Source organism: Pongo abelii, chromosome 19 (genome assembly GCF_028885655.2).
Source record: "Pongo abelii isolate AG06213 chromosome 19, NHGRI_mPonAbe1-v2.0_pri, whole genome shotgun sequence".
Taxonomy (NCBI): domain Eukaryota; kingdom Metazoa; phylum Chordata; class Mammalia; order Primates; family Hominidae; genus Pongo; species Pongo abelii.
Genome location: NC_072004.2, coordinates 21272580 through 21294178, shown reverse-complemented (window position 1 = coordinate 21294178; position 21599 = coordinate 21272580). Strand labels below are relative to the sequence as shown.

Sequence of the window (21599 nt, the reverse complement as noted above, 5' to 3'; positions counted from 1 at the left end):
AAAAAAAAAAAAAAAAAAAAAAAAGGTACAAAACACACACTAATGGAACATTCTTTAGAAGAGCCCCAAAGTTAATGATAAACGTTTTCATCAAAGAGAAGAGAACAAGGTATTAGCAAATTCCTCTATCAAATAACACTGAACATCAAGGAACATCAGTGGCATGCCACGTGGAAGAGGAAGTGCTAGCTCATGTACAAACCAGTAGATAATTTCAACTTGCTGCCGAATGAAACCTCTTTGCACGGTATGAAAGAGCACTTTTCATGTTTGTTTTGCTTTGTTTTGTTTTGTTTTTAGAGACAGGCCCTTGCTGTGTCACACAGGCTGGAGTGCAGTGGCACCATCAGAGCTCACTGCTACCTCAAACTCCTGGGCTCAAGGGATCCTCCTGCCTTAGCCTCCCAAGTAGCTGGGACTACAGGCCCACCATGACCAGCTAATTTTTAAGATTTTCTATAGAGATGGGATCTCACAAGCACCTTTCATGTTTGATGTTCATATACAATGACCAAGGTACAATGTGGAAAAGGGTCTCAGGGATCTAAACTGAAGGAGGACCAGAAAGAAAAGGGGTTGCTACATAGAGTGGAAGAAGTTGCATTTCATGCCAGTCTACAACACTGCTGTTTTCCTCAGAGCAGAGTTGATGATCTAAATCAGGGGTCCCCAACCCCCACTTCATAGCCTGTTAGGAACCGGGCCACAAAGCAGGAGCTGAGCAATAGGCAAGCGAGCATTACCACCTGAGCTTCACCTCCCGTCAGATCAGTGGTGTCATTAGATTCTCACATGAGCATGAACCCTATTGTGAACTGAGCACGCAAGGGATGTAGGTTGTCTGCTCTTTATGAGAATCTAATGCCGGATTATCTGTCACTGTCTTCCATCACCCTGAGATGGGAACATCTAGTTGCAGGAAAACAACCTCAGGGCTCCCATTGATTCTACATTACGGTGAGTTGTATCATTATTTCATTCTATATTACAATGTAATAATAATAAAAATAAAGGAACAATAGGCCGGGTGTGGTGGCTTACACCTGTAATCCCAGCACTTAGGGAGGCCAAGGCAAGTGGATCACGAGGTCAGGAGATCGAGACCATCCTGGCTAACACGGTGAAACCCTGTCCCTACTAAAAATACAAAAAAAAAAAAAAATTAGCTGGGCGTGGTGGTGGGCACCTGTAGTCCCAGCTACTCGAGAGGCTGAGGCAGGAGAACGGCGTGAACCTGGGAGGCAGAGCTTGCAGTAAGCTGAGATCGCACCACTGCACTCCAGTCTGGGCGACAGAGCGATACTCTATCTCAAAAAAATAATAATAATAAAATAAAGTGAACAATAAACGTAATGTGGCTGAATCATCCCAAAACCATACCCCCATCCCAGTCCATGGAAAAATTCTCCCACAAAACCAGTCCCTGGTGCCAAAAAGGTTGGGGACTGCTAATCTAAGTAATCTAATCTTCATTCAATGCTAAAAAATGAATAAACTTTTTTTTAAATACACGGTCTCACTTTGTTGCCCAGGCTGGAGTACAGTGGCATGATCACAGCTCACTGTAGCCTCAATCACCCAGGCCCCAGCGATCCTCCCACCTAAACTTCCTGAGTAGCTGGGACTACAGGCACGCACCACCATGCCCAGCTAATTTTTAAATTTTTTATAGAGATGGGGGTCTCACCATGTTGCCCAGACTGGTCTCGAATCCTGGGCTCAAGTGATCCTCCCTCAAACTCCTGGACTCAAGTGATCCTCCCTCCTTGGCCTCCCAAAGTGCTGGGATTATAAGCATGAGCCACTGTACCCAGCTGGATAAACATTTTAAGTCGCACTACAGTCATGGACAATCAGTCTTTTCAACACGCAGTATGGACAGTGAGTCCCAGGGTCTGCTTTTCCATACTGAAATACATGTGATGCTAAGAAGAAAGGTGCTCGCAAGGATATTTAAAATAAGGAAAAAACTGTTTCTTCATTACTTTGATGAGGCTGATAAAGACCATTTCTGTGATCTCAGGTGATTCACTCAAGTAGTATATTTCAGTAATCATTATCTGGAACAGCCTGAATCTTAGCCAAAATACCATGATTTTTTAATGCTGTTATGATATCTTGATGATATGACCAAACGGCAATGTAGACAGCTAAATCTCCGCGAGTTGGCAGTTTTCTTCACAAATTAAAGAAATACATTTTTTGATACATGATTGGCATATTTAAAAACTACACTGAAATGCTGCAAAATGATATAAAGAAACATTTTCCAGAATCAAATGCAATCAAAGAGTGGATTAGGAATCTACTCACCACTATCAACTAAATAGAAACACCTGGACTGGGTGTGGTAGCTCACATCTGTAATCTCAGCACTTTGGGAGGACAAGGCAAGTGGATCGCTTGAGGCCCGGAGCTCAAGACCAGCCTGAGCAACATAGCAAGACCCTGTCTCTACAAAAAAAAAAAAAAATTTAATTAACCAGGCATGGTGGCAGATGCTTGTAATCCCAGCTACTCTGGAAGCTGAAGTAGGAGGACTGCTTGAGCCCAGGAGATCAAGGCTGCAGTGAGCCGTGGTCATGCTGCACTACAGCCTGAGTGACAGAGAGAGACCCTATCTCAAAAACAAAAACAAACAAAAAACACTAAACCTTTTTGTTTTTTTTTTGTTGTTGTTGTTGTTTTGTTTTGAGATGGAGTCTCACTCTGTCGCCCAGGCTGGAGTGCAGTGGCGCGATCTCAGCTCACTGCAAGCTGTGCCTCCCGGGTTCACGCCATTCTCCTGCCTCAGCCTCCTGAGTAGCTGGGACTACAGGCGCCTGCCGCCACACCCGGCTAATTTTTTGCATTTTTAGTAGAGATGGGGTTTCACCGTGTTAGCCAGGATGGTCTCAATCTCCTGACCTCGTGATCCGCCTGCCTCGGCCTCCCAAAGTGCTGGGATTACAGGCATGAGCCACCGTACCCGGCCAACCTTCCTGTTTTTAAGTTTGACATGCTTGTTAACTCAGCAGCTGAAAGAATGCCGAAAGTGGCCTTCAGTAAAAAAATTTCACTATAATCTCTACATCCATATTTAATCTGAATGCATATCCAGATTGATCAGTTAGAGCCAAAACACTCATCATCATTCCTGATGACCTCTAATTCTGGTTTTAGCTTTCTATTTCAATGGAAACAGAATAAGAAAAGAAATGGAAGGGCTCTGGATATTTGTCCTGGGCTATAGATATTATCAAAGATCACAAACAATGTGATCTCTCCTATAAATATAAAACAAGTATAATTAATTTTTTAATTATTTTTTTCTCTTCAGAGGATTTTATTTCAAGATAAAACATAACTTCTACCCATACTATGATTCCAAAGGTTAGAAAAAGTGTTTTTCCTCATCTTATCCTTCAAAGAGGTCATAGCAATGCAAATGTCTGTAAAATGCCTCTGCATAATTGTCAGAAGCTATAGTCCAGAAATCATTGAAAATGCTTCTCCATTTTAAGCTTAGGTGAGGTTTCTTAGGAAACCTCTGTGACAACTTATTCAATTTATTGGGAGGTAAACTCCCAGACTCTCCCAGGGTCTCCTGTATTGATCTCATTTTTTGGGCTTCCTAAGCCCTTGAAGCACAATCGAAAAAGCCTTGGATCTCTTTTCTGCACATATCATCGCGGAATTCATTCGGCTTCCAGCAAGCTGACACTCTGTGATACAAGTGGCCTCGCCCTTCTCCGGATGCCAGTCCTTGCTGCAGTTAGCTAGGATGAGGGGTTTGCTGGGCTTCAGTGCAGGCTTCTGCGGGTTCCCAAGCCGAACCAGGTGGCCTCACAGGCTGGATGTCACCATTGCACACTGAGCTCCTGGCAGGCTGTACCAATTTTGTAATTATTTAATTTTTTTTTTTAATTATGGTGAATATTTTGGTATTGTGCTCTAAAATAGGCCCATAAATGCACAGCAGATATCTCTTGGAACCCACAGCTTTCCACTGGAAGAACTAAGTATTTTTCTTTTAAAGATGCTGCTAAGTCTCTGAAAAGTCCAGATCCTCTACCTCTTTCCATCCCAAATGAAGACTTGGAATTTATGAGAGATCTAGCTAACAGAAATCCCAGACACATCATTGGTTCTTCCCAGAGTGCAGTCCTCCTAAAGAGGCTCAGCCCTAAGAAGGCCCCTGCACCAGGAGGGTGGGTCTGAGACCCACATAGCACTTCCCAGGGTGCATGCCCCAGAGAGGCACTGAAACAGCTGAGCACAAGCCTGCAAGCCTGGAGAACTCTCACAGTCAGAAAGGAGGGGGCCCAATGGGACTAACATAAAGAGAAAAGGGAACACAGAGGAATGGATGGCACCAACAACCAGCAAAGCCTTCACGGCCAATGAAAGCATCAGTGACGGGGCCACCACCCTCATCCCCAAAGACTCTTCACTGCCTTTAGTGAAAAACAATGGCTAGAGAGTGAAGTTATGATCATGTATAGAGAGGTAAAGTTACGTTTTTATATTCTGACTCTGCTAATGTGAAATTCCCTATCTGCTAAAGTTTCAGACACCCTGTTCAAATATCCCATTAGTTGCTAGAGACTTAAAATGAACAGAGCACACATTGTCAGGATGACTATTACCAAAAAATCAAAAGACAGCAAGTATTGGTGAGGACGTAGAGAAACTGGAACTTTTATGCACTATTTATGAGAATGTAAAATGGAGCAGCTGCTGTGGAAAAGAGTATGCAGGTTCCTCAAAGAAGTAAAACTAAGATGTGGAAACAACTAAATGCCCATCAGTGGATGAAGTGGTAGACAATATGTGGTATATACATACCATGGAGTACTATTCAGCCTCTAAAAAAAAAGGAAATTCTATAACATGCAACAGCATGGATGAATCTTGAGGGCATTTTGCTAATGAAATAAGGCAGTCATAGAAAGACAAATACTGCACGATTCCACTTATATGAGATTCCAAAAATAGACAAATTCATAGAATCAAAGAGTACAATGGAGGTTACCTGGAGCTGCAGGGAGGGAAATGGAGAGTTACTAATCAACGAACATAACGCTGCAGTTAAGCAAGATGAATAAGCTCTCAAGATCAGCTGTACAACACTGTACCTAGAGTCAACAATAATGTATTGTACACTTAAAAACTCGTTGAGGGTAGATCAACAAATGTAGTAGAGATCCACAAATGTGGTTAAGTGTTCTTACCACAGTAAAATAAAAAAAGAATATCAAGCCCAGGAGTTCAAGACTAGCCTGGGTAACATGGTGAAACCCTGTCTCTACAGAAAATACAAAAATTAGCCAGCTGTGGAGGTACGCTCATAGGGAGGCTGAGGTGGGAGGCTTGCTTGAGCCCAGGAGGTCAAGGCTGCAGTGAGCCGTGATTGCGCCACTGTACTCCAGCCCAGATGACAGAGCAAGACACCACCCCACCAAAAAAAAAGAAAAAGAAAAAGAATATCAAACATTTTAAAAGATCAGATATGCAAGAACAACAACAAAAAAGAGATGAACAGAGCATCGACCCTCATCTAGTGGGATTCTTGGTCTAACTGAAAAACAGACATTGAGAGACAAACAATGACAGTGATGTGATCACAGCAATTACACAGGTATCCACTGGGGACTGCAGAAGAAAGGAGGAATGCCTAACTTTCAGAAAATAGAAAAAGCGTCAAAGAGTTGGTGAAAGCCTTCCAAAACTAGAGAGAACTGCACACACCAAATCACAGAAAGAGGAAAAGCCGTGGGAGATTCTGGGATCCACCGGCCATTTCTGATGGCTGAACTCCCTGCTGCAGGAGAGACGGGAGCTGGAAAGCATGGTGAGATCAAACCTCAAACAGCTTTGCCTGCATTGCTTAAGATGACTGGGCTTGATTAATCTAGTCAATGGGGACAATTCAATCAAAGAAGAAAGATGCTCAAATTCACATTTTAGAATGATTTTTTATGGCAGTATGGGGAATAGATTAAAAGGGAATGAAGCTGGAGGCAAGAAACTTGTTAAGAGGCAACTGAAACAGTCTAGATGATAAATAATAAACTGAGAGAGTGACTAGGAAAATCAGAACAGGCTGAATCAACAGATACCTAGATGAAAATAACAGGACTTGATCACCAGTTATATCTTGGAGAGGAAGGAGTTGTTTCCTTGTTTTCTCTAGGACTGGGAATACGGAAGGTTTGCCATGTGTATTGGTTATATAATGGTGTGTAGCAAATCACTGACAACCATTTAGCAGCTTAAAACACAAAGGCTTATCTCCCAGTTTCTGTGGGTCAGGAATCTAAGATAGGCTTAGCTGGCTGGTTCTGGCTCAGAGTTTCTCATGAGGTTGCAATCAAGATGTCAGCTGGGGGTGCATCATCTGAAGGCTCAACTGGGGCTGGATGGTCCACTTCCAAGGAGTTCACTCACCTGCCTGACAAGGCAGTGCTGGTTGTTGGCAGGAGATCTCAATTCATTGCCAAGTGAACCTCTCTATAGTGTTGCTGGAACATCCTCCCCATCTGGCAGTTGGCTTCTCTCAGCACGAGTGATCTGAGAGAGAAAGCAAGGAGGAAGCCACAGTGTTCTTCCTCTACTCCTACTCCTAAGACTATGGACCTACTCCTAACACTCTCACTTCTGCCTTATTCCATTAGTTAGAAAGGGAACTAAGCTCCACCTCTTGAAATAAGAAGTGTGAAAGAATTTGTGGATACATTTTAAAATCATCACACTATGGAAGTGGATAGTGGGTTCAATTAATGCTGAACTTGAAATGCCTGAGACATTCAAATGTCCAACAGGCAATGAACACACCCATAGATGGTCATGACCTTAGCAAGAATAGAGGAAGATCACGGAATTAAGGAGATCACAGAATTAAGGAGGAATTGAAAGGTAAAAGAAGTGGAGTCAGATTCCCCCTGAAAAGTGAGCCATGAAAGGAACTTTAACTATTGAGTTAGAGGTCAGAGTAGGAGATTTTGGTGGAATTCTTTTTTAAAGAAAGGAAGCATATGAGCATGTTTTGAGGTAGAGGGAGAATAAATCAGTAGACAGGGAGAAGTAAAAAACAAATGATAGGGGATAGTTAACAAAGGTCTTGGCAGAATCCCTTACCCATTGACTTGGGGCCAAGGGAGGGACACTTCTTTGAGGGATAAGGAAAATAAGAAAGAATGGGTGCTATTTAGTGTGGCCCTGTCTCTAGGGCAAACGGATAGGTAACAAACTGTGTGTCTTAGGAATATAGATGTGACCTCACGTTGAGATTCTCATCTCAAATCCATTTCGTTGTTACCTGTACCTTCCTACCTTCTCTTTTTGCTATATGCAGACTGCTGTTTTGTCTTCTTGGCTTGTTCCAGGTTTCAGCATTCTGGCATATCTGCTACCCTGTTGCCAAACCTCTCTAGAGCCCATGCTCCTTCCTTGGATAGTGTTTGATTGGGCCACGTATCTAAGAAGTGATGCCTTCTTCAGTTAGGCCTGAGAACCTCCTCTATGGAAATCTCCATCAGCGACCCTGACAGACTTGGTATCTTGGAGATGTCACTGCTCCCAGCCTGTGGTCTAGTAGAATCTCAGCCTGGGCCTCTAGTAGTATGGATAAGGTGTTAAAGTATCTTTGAATCAGAGTCTGTCATATTCCTCAATGTGGGACAGATGAAACAGTGGTAGTGCTGGTGTTTCTGAGCTAGAACTCTGGTTTTTTGTCTAGATTCTTTGATGTATGACCTTTCAGAGGTACTAAAATTTGTTCTAATACAATGTTCAATACAAATGTAGTTCCTTTTCTGTTATGACCTCAACAAAACATGACCAATTGTAGATGAACATTAAACTATGACAATTCATGGAAATGAATACACTAATACCAGCAGTTCTCCCATTTTAGCAGTTACCATGGTGACATTTGGCACAAATGGCTATTTAAGGGTGCTTTTGTTAAAACCTACCATCTTATTAGGCACATGATATTAAAACTAATGAAATAATGGAGAAACTTCTTAAAAACTTAATGAATAAAGTGATGAAGTGATAATATTTTAGCTGCTATTTATAAAGTGACTATTACAGGTCAAACATTCTTCTAGGGCTTTTTGTTGAAGTTGTCACATTTAATCCTTAATAACCCACTACGAGTCAGGTATTCTTTTTTCCCCTTTGGACAGTTGGGGAAATGGGGGTCAGAGAGGTTAGGTAATTTGCTCAGGGCCACACAACCTGCATGTAGAAAATCTGAGATTTGTACAGGAGCGTATCAAACTCTGAAGTCCATGCTTCTCCTATTTTCCCACGCCGCCTTTCTAATAAAAGGTAACTAATGCTAAGTATAACTATATTGACCTCCTACTGGATGCTGCCCCCAAAGTGGGTCACTTTCACCCCACCCTACTTGATTTTCTCCATAAAACTAATCACATCCTGACAACTTCTTATTTATTGCTCATCTCCCCCACTAGATTATAAACTCAATAAAAGCAAGATCCTTGTCTGCTGAATATCAGTACCTAAAACGTTGTCTAGCACAGAGCAAGTAATTAATAAATATTTGTTGAATGAACAAATAAATGAAAAAAATTCAAAGGAAGAAAAAGCCCTAAAACAGATGTTTACCTAAACATACATTTTAAAAGAAAGCATATAACAAATTCAGGACAGAATTTAAATACGTTTTTTAAAGAAATAACCAAGTGCTAGTTGGGCACAGTGGCTCATACCTGTAATCCTAGCACTTTGGGACGCCGAGGCGGGCAGATCACTTGAGGTCAAGAGTTCGAGACCAGCCTGGCCAACATGGTGAAACCTGTCTCTACTAAAAATACAGAAATTATCCAGGCATAGTGGCAGGTCCCTGTAACCCCAGCTACTCAGGAGGCTGAGGCAGGAGAATTGTTTGAACCCAGGAGGCAGAGGTTGCAGTGGGCCAAGATTGCACCACTGCACTCCAGCCTGAGTAACAAAGCAAGACTCTGTCTGAAGGAAAAAAAAAAGAAAGAAAGAAAGAACCAAGTGTTTATTTGGAACATACTATGCTATGTTTTTCCATGCACGCTATTTTCAGTAAAACAGTTAGCAAACTTGCAAGATCATAACAACAAATATATGCTTCTATAACTCTAAAATTGTGCTTAAAGAAGTTCCTCTTTACCAGCTCATGTATACATTAGTTTTCTAAGAATTAGTAGTAACTTTTTCCCTGCAGAATATCCACGGCCAGTTTATTTAACCAAAGGAGGATGCTTATTAAGATGAAGCTATCAAATGTGAGCCTAAGTTGGGCCAGTTCATGTTAATATACTCCCAAACAAAAACCATCCTACTGTCCTCTGACAATTTTACCTGAAAATTCATTTTCCGCATGACCAAGGAGCCAGGGTAGGAGAATATAGAAGGACCACCCAAGAATCCTTACTTCTTTCAGCAAAATCAATTCAAAGTAGGTAAGTAAACACATGCCCTAACAATGAATAGCAGATTGTGCTCAGAAGAATGATCTACAATACTGTGAAGGAACTACTGAAATATTCCAATAAGACTTCTCTCCAAAATGACTTTACTGAATTTGCATTTTAAAAAATATTTTAAGCCTAAATTTTAAAAGGTTTGATATCGGTACATGAATAGACAGACATGGACTAGACCAAGAATTAGGTTCTAACATATACAGAAATTTAATATATGGTAAAGCTGGTATTCCAAAAGGAACCAACAAATGGTGTTCAGACAGCAGGATAGGCATCTGGAAAAACACAGTTGGGCACCCTACCTTACTCCTAACACCAGGAGTAACTGAAGAAGCACCAAATATTTATCTATTTATTTTAATTATACTTTTAAGTTCTAGGGTACGTGTGCACAACGTGCAGGTTTATTACATGGGTATACATGCGCCATGTTGGTGAGGAGCACCAAATATTTAAAAGAAAAAAATTGGCCGGGCGCGGTGGCTCACACCTGTAATCCCAGCACTTTGGGAGGCCAAGGTGAGCAGATCTCACCTGAGGTCGGGAGTTCAAGACCAGCCTAAGCAACATGGAGAAACCCCATCTCTACTAAAAATACAAAATTAGCCAGGCATGGTGGCACATGCTTGTAATCCCAGCTACTCAGGAGGCTGAGGCAGAAGAATAGCTTGAATCTGGGAGGCACAGGTTGCAGTGAACTGAGATATTGCACTCCAGCCTGGGCAACAAGAGCAAAACTCCAATTCAAAAAAAAAAAATAAATAAAAATAAAGAAAGAAAAGAAAAAAATGAAAATAGTATAATTAGCAGAAGAAAACACCGTAGAATCCTTGGACTCTTAGGATGGGGAATGCCTATAATATAAAAACCCCGAAGTTATAAAAGAGAAAATCACCTACATACAAACCAAATCTTTCTACATGCCTAAAACATAGCACAAACACAGCTAAATAATCAGAGCTGAATGAACTGGGAAAACAAAACTTGACTCATATCCAGACAGAGTTAATTTTCCTACACATAAAGAGTACCTACATAAACCCAACGAAAAAACCACTAACCCAAAATAAAAATGTGATAGGTAATGAACAGGTAGTTCACAGAGAATACAAATGGCTCTTCAGCACATAAGATGCTCAGACTGACTTTTACTTATTTTTTTTTTTGAGAGACAGGCTCTCACTATGTTGCCCAGGTTAGGCTCAAATTCCTGGGCTCAAATGATAGTACCAGGACTACAGGTGTGCCCCACCGCACCTGGCTCCTCAACCACCTGTATTAACAGGAAATGCAAAATAAAACTTTCAAATCTATTTTACCTATTAGAATGGCAAAAATTTGAAAAGCTTTGAACATCATCATGTTGGTGAGAATGTGAGGAAACTGGCACTCTCATTTTTTGCTGATAGCATATATATACTGATGGCTTCTATGGAGAGCAATTTGGCAGTGTCTATCAAATGTACAAATGCATATATCCTTTGACAAAGCAATTCCACTCTAGGAATGTGTTCTATATGGTTGTGCTTCCTGGGGCTGGGAACTGGGAGCTAAGGGACAGGGGCAGAAGATAATCTTCTTTTCCCTCCTTCCCCCTGTTAAACATTTTGAATTTTGTATACTGTAATATATTATTTTTCACAAAAGATAATTTTTAAGTGATATGTCTGGGAATTCTTTTTTTTTTTTTTCTTTTCTGAGACAGGGTCTCACTCTGTCATCCAGGCTGGAATGCCGTGGTATGATCTCAGCTCACTGCAGCCTCGACCTCCTGGATTCAAGCAATCCTCCCACCTCAGCCTCCTGAGTAGCTGGGACTACAGGCACGTGCCATCATGCTAATTTTTGTATTTTTGTATATACAGGGTCTCACTATGTTGCCTAGGCTAATCTCAAACTCCTAGGCTCAAGCAATTCACCCACCTCAGGCTCCAAAGTGCTGGGATTACAGGCGTGAGCCACGGCGCCCGGCCCTGGGAATTCTTACAAAAGAAAAAATATCTACTCTCCCTTTCTGTTAAAGTCAAAACAGAGAAGGAAATTCAACCTATAATGAAAGTAGAGAATGGCCTCAACCCTGAGCAACAGACACAAAGGCTATTTCTGAGACAGGAATTTGCTGAACAAAAATCGAGGGAAGATGACAAGAATCAAGACTCGCTTCTCGGCCAGGTGCGGTGGCTCACGCCTGTAATCCCAGCACTTTGGGAGGCCGAGGCAGACAGATCACGAGGTCAGGAGATTGAGACCATCCTGGCTAACACGGTGAAACCCAGTCTCTACTAAAAATACAAAAAATTAGCCAGGCATGGTGGCAGGCTCCTGTAGTCCCAGCTACTTGGGAAGCTGAGGCAGGAGAATGGTGTGAACCTGGGAGGCGGAGCTTGCAGTGAGCCGAGATCGCACCACTGCACTCCAACCTGGGTGACAGAGCAAGACTCTGTCTCAAAAAAAAAAAAAAGACTCACTTCTCTACATCTTGAGCTGTATTCAAATTTATCTCAGCTTAGTGAGAGGTTAAAGCAAGGAATATCCTGCCCTGTGGGCCCTGCTCCTTACTGAAGGAAGGTAACAGATGAGTCAAGGACACCAATGGAGAAAAGCACTAACACCATTATCTGATGAACGTTACGTGAGGAAGGATAAGAAGTGAAGTGGAATTGCTGGAGAAGTCAGTGAAAGTGGAGATTCATTTGGGGAAATGGAATATAGAAAATCCATGAAAGTGATTAAAAAGATGTTAGAGGCTGAGGCGGGGGGACCACAGGGTCAGGAGATCGAGACCATCCTGGCTAACAGAGTGAAACCCCATCTCTACTAAAAATACAAAAAATTAGCCGGGCATGGTGGTGGGCACCTGTAGTCCCAGCTACTCAGGAGACTGAGACAGGAGAATAGCGTGAACTTGGGAGAAGGAGCTTGCAGTGAGCCGAGATCACACCATTGCACTCCAGCCTGGGCGACAGAGCGAGACTCTATCTCAAAAAAAAAAAAGTTAGATACAAGAGATAAAGATCCAACAGACACACAACTGCTAATTCTGAACAGAACAAAACAAATGGCACAGAAAAAGAAAATTTAAGATATAATACAGAAAAACTTTCCTGAAATTGAGTAACTGAATCTATAGCTTGAAAGGGTTCAGCATATGCCGAGAAAAATCAGTAGAGTCCAATCAGCGCAAGACACATCTAGCAAGGCTGGTGATTCTACCAACACAGAGAAAGAAGTGGGTGGCCCATAATGCGGAAAAAGGCAGACCATCTGCAGTCTTCTCCAGAACACTGGAGTCTGTAGACAAAAGAATGCTGCCTACTGAGCCAGAAGGGAGAGAAGTGACCCAACACATCTTTACCAAGCTAGAATGTCATGCATTATTTAAAGGCAGCAAATGCCATGAAAGACATGAAAGAACACAAGCATTTACAACATGAAAGAAAGAACACAAGCATTCTCACACTCAAGAATCCTTAAGAAAAATGTAGTCCTAATCCAGCCGACCGAAAGTTAAATGTACTTAATGTGCTCATTAATGGAAACTTCATAGCTTCAAATCAGCCTGGTACCATCTACCAACATCTCTCGCCTGGCTTTCCTGCAACAGTCAGCTCCTTTCCCTCCTCCCAGTCTTGTCCCCTAGAGTCTGCTCTCAGCATAGCAGAGTGACCACATCAACACCCAAGTCAGAGCCCTCCAGTGCGCACTGGTCTACAAAGCCCTTCCCAACCCCCATTCCATGTGCCCTCCGGGTCCTTGTGATGTGTCTCCTGCATACCCTAGCAGCCCTGGCCTCCTCACTGCCCCTCCTACACATCACGAAGGCGACTCCTTGAGTCTTGGCTCTGGCCGCCTCCTCCACCTGCAGTGAGTTAACTCCCTTACCTATTCTAGGTCATTGCTCAAATGTCAGCATCTCAATGGGGCCCTCCCTGACTACCCTATTTAAATTCTACGTACTCCGCTTGACCCCATGGAACTCACTCACCCTATTCCACTTTTATTCTTACAATTTAGCACTTGTTCTCTTCTAACGTATTGTAAGACTTCCTCATTTATTACATTGTTTGCCACTCCCTCTAGCACATAAACTCCAGAGGGGCAGGGATTTCTGTCTATTTATTCATTTCTTTATCCCAAGCACATAGAACAGTGCATAGTTCAGGGTATTCAACATTATCATGAATGAACTAGCAGTAGTACCAGTTCCAGTTAGGCACAGAACTAAATCTAAATAGAATTAAATCTCATGGCCTGGGTTAACTATGGATAGAAAATTAGATATAATTTTAAGAAGCCTAGAAAGAAAAAATTAACAATGTAAAAATAATATTAATTTGATAATAATAACAAAAATTCTGCCAGGCACTGTGGTTCGAATCTGCAATCCCAGCTACTCAGGAGGCTGAGGTGGGAGGATCACTTGAGACCAGAGTTCAAGACCCAGCCTAGGCAACACAGCAAGAAAGAAACTGTCTCTAAAAAAACTAAAACTTAAATTTTTAAAAAAGAATTCTCAAAGCATCACAAAAACTGGAGATTAAGGTACAGGAAGTGTGAAGTAATATTACTATGCTAATGGTTTTTTTTTTTAGAAAGATATAACCAAAAGATTTCTTTCTCAAGTCGATAAACTGAGAAAGATAAGCATATCTTCCAATTAAGGGAGGTCGGAGGAAAAGCCAGACACACAACAAGATAAATTAGTTTCCAGTTGAAAATAAGAGAGTAGGAGTTATTTTGCATCACCACCTCACCTGTGACCCCCCTAGCCCAAAAAACACTACTGATAAACAGGGTAGAAAAGCACCATCTCAGATAAAGTAGGAAAAACTGCCACAGTCTCAAACCACAAACTATGAGCACACACCTGGCCAACCCTGCCAAGTCTGGGCTCAGTAGGAGGAACGTTCTGAGAGCTAGGATGTACCAACTTAGACATTCTGTGGGATACAGATGTCCCTGGAAGGGTCACACCATCTCAAAGGCACCTGTAATGCCCATTGATTACAGCCACCATATGTGAGAGAGAAACTCAGGGCACTTAGAGAGTGTAACAAGGACCTTATGTCATCTGAGATGAGGAATCCTCAGCCCTACAAATTAACCAACTCTTTAGAACAACTGGCAAAACATAAATATCCACAACTTTTGTCTCAGTAATTCCACCCCTAGATATCACAATCCAAAGTACATGAGACAGCAGATATACACACAAAACGATATTTACTGCAGCATTGTTTATAATAGCAAAAAACAAGAAATAATCCATATGTCTCTCAATAGGATACTGGGTACATGAGGGTACATACAAGGAATTCAACCATCAAAAAGAGTGATATGGATGTCCACAGATGGACATAAAAAGCTGTGTGTTACGTGAAAACAAACTCAAGCAGCAGCAGGGTGGGCTTATGTTAGTCAGTATGAGCTAATTTCTGGAAAAAAAATATATTGTATGCACAGAAAACATCTAAAAGAACAGAAACAAAACTACCAGCAGAATATTGAGATGTTTTACTAAGTTGTATGTCTATACTGTTTGTAATTTTTACCCCAAGCAAGAATTACTTTTTGGAAAAAGAAAATTCAGGAAATAAAGCATTTCTTTAAACTTCATGTTTAAACAAATGGTGATGGAATAAAAGAGTTCTTATTCATCATAAACACACACAGCACACATGCACACACATGCATGAGCACACCCTTTACTTGATAAATACCATGTTGAATATTTTAGTCTTTCCTTTTAGGTTCTAACCCTTCACTCAAAATGAGGTTATAAATAAATGTACTTTTCATGTGCCTTCTGCCTAAACCCACTTTAATATAACTTTACAGTCCCATTATCATTACAGTCTCAAAGCTAGACTCAGCCTGGAACTACCCTTTCATTTGGAACTCTTATTAAAATGCCACATACAGCTCCTTCAAATAAAAACAAACCCTAGGACCTGACGCTAGGCTTCCTTTGTTGCTACTCATAATGGCCAAGTTCTGTGCTTATAATACATCTTCTTTCATTTTATTGCTACATATCAAAGGGTTTTATATGTTTTTCTTATTATGTCTTAATTCAAAACACCATCACGCTCTTTTCCAGATGAAAATAAGGAAAAGAAATTGAGCAACTGACAGACTTAAAGGTCATAAAACTATATAGTAGCAGAGTCAGCAAAAGAAGACACACACGTCTCCCAAGCAGAGGCTGAAAACCAGTACCATTCACCTCTAGGGTGAGCTATACACAGCTTAGAAAGTCACCTTCTCTAAATGTTCAAACTGAATCCCGTACCCATACTTTACCACTACACCTCGTAAGAACAGCCTCAGATCTTGTTAGCCTTTTTTTTAGCATGCTGAAGCCAATAAAATGCTTCCCATTCAGCAAGAGAAACAAGTTCTGAAACACTGAATAATTTGCCCCCGGCCTATGAACATTTCCACTGTGACTTCTTTCCAGATCCTTACTCTTCTCCACACAGGCAGAACATTAGAAAAATTCTTGGATTCTATGACGCACAGCTTAGGAGTCTGTTTAGCACAATTTAAGTCCAAATAGTTATTAAATCCTCCTCTGTTCCAGAAACAGTGTTAAACACTGTGAATATAAAAATGGAAAAGATACTCTCCTGGCTCCCAAGAAAGTCAGCCAGGTAGAGGAGACACAGGCACACAAATCATTGTCACATGAAGCTCTATCTCCCCAACTTCAAACGAGGGCCTAAGTCACCAAGAATACGGTAGCAGTTGTGACTACGAGTAACTACTATAATTCAATACGTTATCTTCCCTTATAAAACTCTTCTCCCTTGGAAATTTATCTACATTTCTAAATACCATTCCTTACTAAAAGGAAGCAGGGCTCCTTGGGGAAATAGCTGATTCTAGGTGTGGACTATGAAATGAACATGGTGAGTCTGGGACATCTCATGTTGCCCAGAAATCAAGGAACTGACCAAAGATTAACAGAGTCGTGTTAAATGGACCTAAGAGTGAATCAGAAGGAGCTCACTTTGCCCTACGTGGAACAATTTCAAGAAAAATATGACAGTAATGAATTATAATACATGAATTAAAATACATATTGGTATTAAAGAGAATAAAAGGATGTGGCTTTGGATAAAGCTCTTCTTCATGGAAGAATACCAGCTAATAAATGTAAAGGAAATGACAGAATTAGAAAAATTATCATTTTATAAACCTTAATATATTCACCTAGACATGCTAAAACCACTGAGTAAAAGGCTGCTTGGGAAGAGGATGTTCACATGATCTCAGAGTTTCACACCACAGATAATTTATTAGATACAGGAAGGAAGATGTGATCAAGCTTCCTGTGACCCCCCAGCCGGGCCCCCCGACACTATGTGCCTCCTTGTGATGTGGGAGCTACACAGCATCGCCCACACAGCTTCTTGCCAAAACTGTTTGAAGCTAATCACAAGGGAAGAATTGGACAGCTTCTGACCATGAGACGCTCCACCAGACAACTTGCTTGGCCTCTCCAAAGAAAATTCAGTTTCATTTAAAAACAAAACTAATTATTTAAAAACAACAAATGAAAAGCAAGGTGTGGACTTGAGCTCCAGGGATAGAGCAGACATACTTTTCCCTGTTCTTCCCACTAAGTGGTAATAAAAACCCTCAACACTAGATATAAAACAAATATAAGAAGGTTCTGGAAGGGGAAGAGGAGGCAGACTATCCAGGTGCCTTGAGGCCCACAGGACAACCCAGTGATGGGTTCACTGGGTCTTCTTTTTGCTTCATTATCTCAGACTTGGAGCTGAAGAAGCAGGCAACTTCAAAACACCAAGGGGCACAGATTGAAAAGCCCCAAGAAAAGCCTGCTCTCTCTAGCCAAAGGACCAGGAAGGAGACAGTCTAATGAGATGGAACACATTTAGACAGTAACTGCCCATTTACCAGCAATAACTGAGCAGGGAGCCTAGACTTCCAGTCTAGTGAGGACATACCAAGGTACCCAACACCCCCACCAAGGCTGAGTAAGGACTGCGACTTTTATCCCTGCATGGCAGTAATAAGGAGCCCATCCCTCACCCCCCAGCAGTGTCAGGGGAACCTGGACTTCCACTCCCAACCAGGAGTGATGAGGCCCTCCCTGCTGGGGTCATGTCAGAGGAGGCCTAGTGGAGATTCAGTGACTTAACCTTTTCCCAGAGATAACGAGGCCACCTTTCCTCCCTCTTCCCCCATGGTGACAGTGAAAGCACTGTGGCAAGAAGTCATAAGGCACTCCTACCCCTCCCAGCCAGGGAGGTATCAGGGAGGCCAAGCAGGGAACCAGAATACCCACAACCACCCAGCAGCAACAGGGGTCCCCCACCCCACTGGGTGTCAATGGAAGCAGAGCGGAAAGCCTAGATATTTACCCCCATCTAGAAGTAACAAGCTGATGTCCCCCTTCTTCTACTACAATGGTGTCCAAAACAGAAGGTTTAAATAAAATCTAGAGTCTGATAACATAATACCCAAATCGTTGAAGTTTCAATTGAGGATCATTTATACCAAGAGCCAGGAAGATCCCAAACTGAAAGAGAAAAGACAATTGACAGACACTAGCACTAAGAGAGCACAGATATTAGAATTACCTGAAAGGATTTTAAAGCACCTATCATAAGCCTCAACAGGCTGGGCGCAGTGGCTCACACCTGTAACCCCAGCACTTTGGGAGGCCGAGGCGGGCGAATCACAAGATCAGGAGATCGAGACCATCCTGGCTAACACGGTGAAACTCCATCTCTACTAAAAATACAAAAAAAATTGCGAGGCATGGTGGTGGGCACCTGTAGTCCCAGCTACTCGGGAGCCTAAGGCAGGAGAATGGCACGAACCTGGGAGGAGGAGCAGTGAGCCGAGATCACGCCACCACACTCCAGCCTGGACGACAGAGCGAGACTTTTTCCCAAAAAAAAAAAAAAAAAAAAAAAAAAAAAAGCCTCAACAAACAGCTACAAATGTGCTTGAAACAAATGAAAAAAAAAATCTTGGCAAAGAAATAAAAGATATACATCTTGGCCGGGTGCAGTGGCTCACGGCCTGTAATCCCTGCACTTTGGGAGGCTGAGGCGGGTGGATCACCTGAGGTCAGGAGTTTGAGACCAGCCTGACCAACATGGAGAAACTCTGCCTCTACTAAAAATACAAAATTAGCCGGGCATGGTGGCACATGCCTGTAATCCTAGCTACTCGGGAGGCTGAGGCAGGAGAATCGCTTGAACCCAGGAGGCGGAGGTTGCGGTGAGCCGAGATCCCGCCATTGCACATTGCACTCCAGCCTGGGCAACAAGAGCGAAACTCCATCTCAAAAAAATAAAAGATACATATTTTAATGGAAATTTTAGAATTGAAAAATACAGTAACCAAATTGAATGGATAGACTTAACACAGAATGGAGGGGGCAGACAAAATAATCAGTGAACTTCAACAGAAAATAATAGAAATTACCCAATATGAAGAACAGAAAGAAAATAGACTGGCCAAAAAATAAAGAAGAAAAAAGAGGAGCAGCAGGAGGAATGATGGAAAAAGAGAAAGGAAGGAAGGAAGGGAAGGAGGGAGGGAAGGAGTGAGGGAGAAAGTCTCAAAGACCTCTGAGACTAAAATAAAAGATCTAACACTCTTGTCATCAGGGTCCAGGAAAGAGACAAAGATGGCACAGCTGGAAAAGTATTCAAAAAATAATAGCTGAAAACTTCCCAAATTTTGCAAGAGACTTAAACCTACAGATTCGAAATGCTGAACCCCAAATAAAAAGCCCAATAAAATCCACACCAAAATACATCATAGTCAAACTTCTGAAAAGACTAAAAGACAAAAAGTCTTGAAAGCAGTGAGTGAAACAACACTTCATGTATAAGGGAAAAACAATTCAAATAACAGATTTCTTATCAGAAATTAAGGAAGCCAGAAGGAAATGACACAATGGCTTTCAAGCGCTGAAAGAAAACAAGTGTCAACACAAAATTCTAGATTCAGTAAAAATACCCTTCAAGAATCAACAGGAAATCAAGACATTCTCAGATAAAGGAAAATAAGAGAATGTGTTGCCAGCAGATCTCCCCTAAAGGAATGGCAAAAGGAAGATCATGCAACAGACCAAAAAATGATGAAAGAAGGAATCCAGAAACATCAAGAAGAAAGAAATAACATAGTAAGCAAAAATACATGTAATTACAATAAAATTTCTATCTCCTCTTAAGACTTCTAAATTATATTGATGGTTGAAGCAAAAATTATAACCCTGTCTGAAGTGCTTCTAAATGTATGTAGAGAATTATAAATGGGGAAAGTATAGGTTTCTATACTTCACTGAAGTGGTAAAATGACAACACTGTGAAAAGTTACATACACACACATATATAAGTATATATAAATATATGTGTGTGTATATGTGTATATATGTATGTATATATATACATATAATGTAATACAGCAACCACTAACAACATTATACAAAGAGATAATAACCAAAAACAATTTAGATAAATCAAAATGGAATTCTAAAAAATATTCAAATAATCTAAAGGAAGGCAAGAAAAAAAGGAGAGGACAAACTAAATTTTTTTAAAACATAAATAAAATGGTAGACTTAAGCCCTAACCTCTCAATAATTACATAAATGTAAATGATCTAATTATATCAATTAAAAGACAGAGATAGCAGAGTTAATTTAAAAACATAGCTATAAGAAACCTGCTTTAGGCCGAGCGCAGTGACTTACACTTGTAATCCCAGCACTTCGGGAGGCCGAGGCGGGTGGATCACCTGAGGTCAGGAGTTCCCGACCAGCCTGGACAACATGGTAAAACCCCATCTCTACTAAAAATACAAAAAAATTAGCCATGCATGGTGGCACACACCTGTAGTCCCAACTACTCACGAGGCCGAGGCATGAGAATTGCTTGAACCCTGGCAGCAGAGGTTGGAGTAGGCCAAGATTGTGCCACTCCAGCCTGAACGACAGAGTGAGACTCCGTCTCCGTTGAAAAACAAAAAAAAAAAACCTGCTTTAAATATACCAATATATGTTGGTTGAAATTAAAAGAATAAAATATATCATGAAAACATTAATCAAAAGAAAGGAGTGGCTATATTAATAACACAAAATAGACTTCAGAGAAAAGAAAATTTCAAGAAGAGAGGAATAGAAGGATCAAGAAAAGATCCTGAAAGAAAAGCAGCCAAATCAATCATTCTACTTGGAGATTCAACACCCTCTCTTAACAACTCATAGAACAACTAGACAAAAAAATCAGCATGGAGTTGAGAAGAACTTAACACCACTGAACAACAGGATCTAATAGACATTTACGGAACACTCTACCCAACAATAGCAAAATAAACATTCTTTTCAAGTATTCACTGAGCATATCCTTAGACCCTACCCTGAGCCATAAAACAAAGCTCATTAGTGATTGCCGAAGGCTTGGATGGACAGTGGAAGAGCTGCATGGGGAGGGAGAAGGTGACAGCTAAAAAAAGAGTGTAGGATTTCTTTTTGGGATAATGAAAATGTTCCCAACTTGATTGTAGTGATGTTTGCGCAACTCTACAAATATAAAAAAGGCCATTGAATTGTACGTTTTAAGTGGGTGAAACATATGGTATGTGGATTATATCTCAATAACACTTTTTAAAAACTTAACACATTTGAAAGAATAGAAGTCATACAGAGTGTGCTCTACTGGAATCAAACTAGAAAGAAGTAACTGGAGGATAACGAGAAAAGCCTCCAAATACTTGAAAACTGGACAACACATTTCTGAAATCATCCATGGGTCAAAGATATTCATTTCTGATATTCATTTTTATTCAGTTTAATGTATTTTTTAAAATTTCTTAAGGGAAATAAACTGAATAAAAATGAATATGGCTGGGTACGGTGGCTCACGCCTGTGATCCCAGCACTTTGGGAGGCTGAGGTGGGTGGATCACGAGGTCAGGAGTTCGAGACCAGCCTGGCCAAGATGGTGAAATCCCATCTCAACTAAAAAACTACAAAAATTAGCCAAGCGTGGTGGCGGGAGCCTGTGGTCCCAGCTACTCGGGAGGCTGAGGTAGGAGAATCGCTTGAACACGGGCAACAGAGGTTGCAGTGAGCCAAGA

The 21599-nt window shown here is 41.3% G+C and overlaps 1 protein-coding gene and 1 pseudogene across 1 annotated transcript in view; both read right to left on the bottom strand.

The window, feature by feature from the left end:
- Nucleotides 1-21599, bottom strand: part of SPECC1 (sperm antigen with calponin homology and coiled-coil domains 1) — a 305733-nt gene that overhangs the window by 254939 nt on the left and 29195 nt on the right. The gene's annotated exons all lie outside the window — the stretch shown is intronic.
- On the bottom strand, nt 3398-3846 carry LOC103889575 (small ribosomal subunit protein mS37-like; annotated as a pseudogene).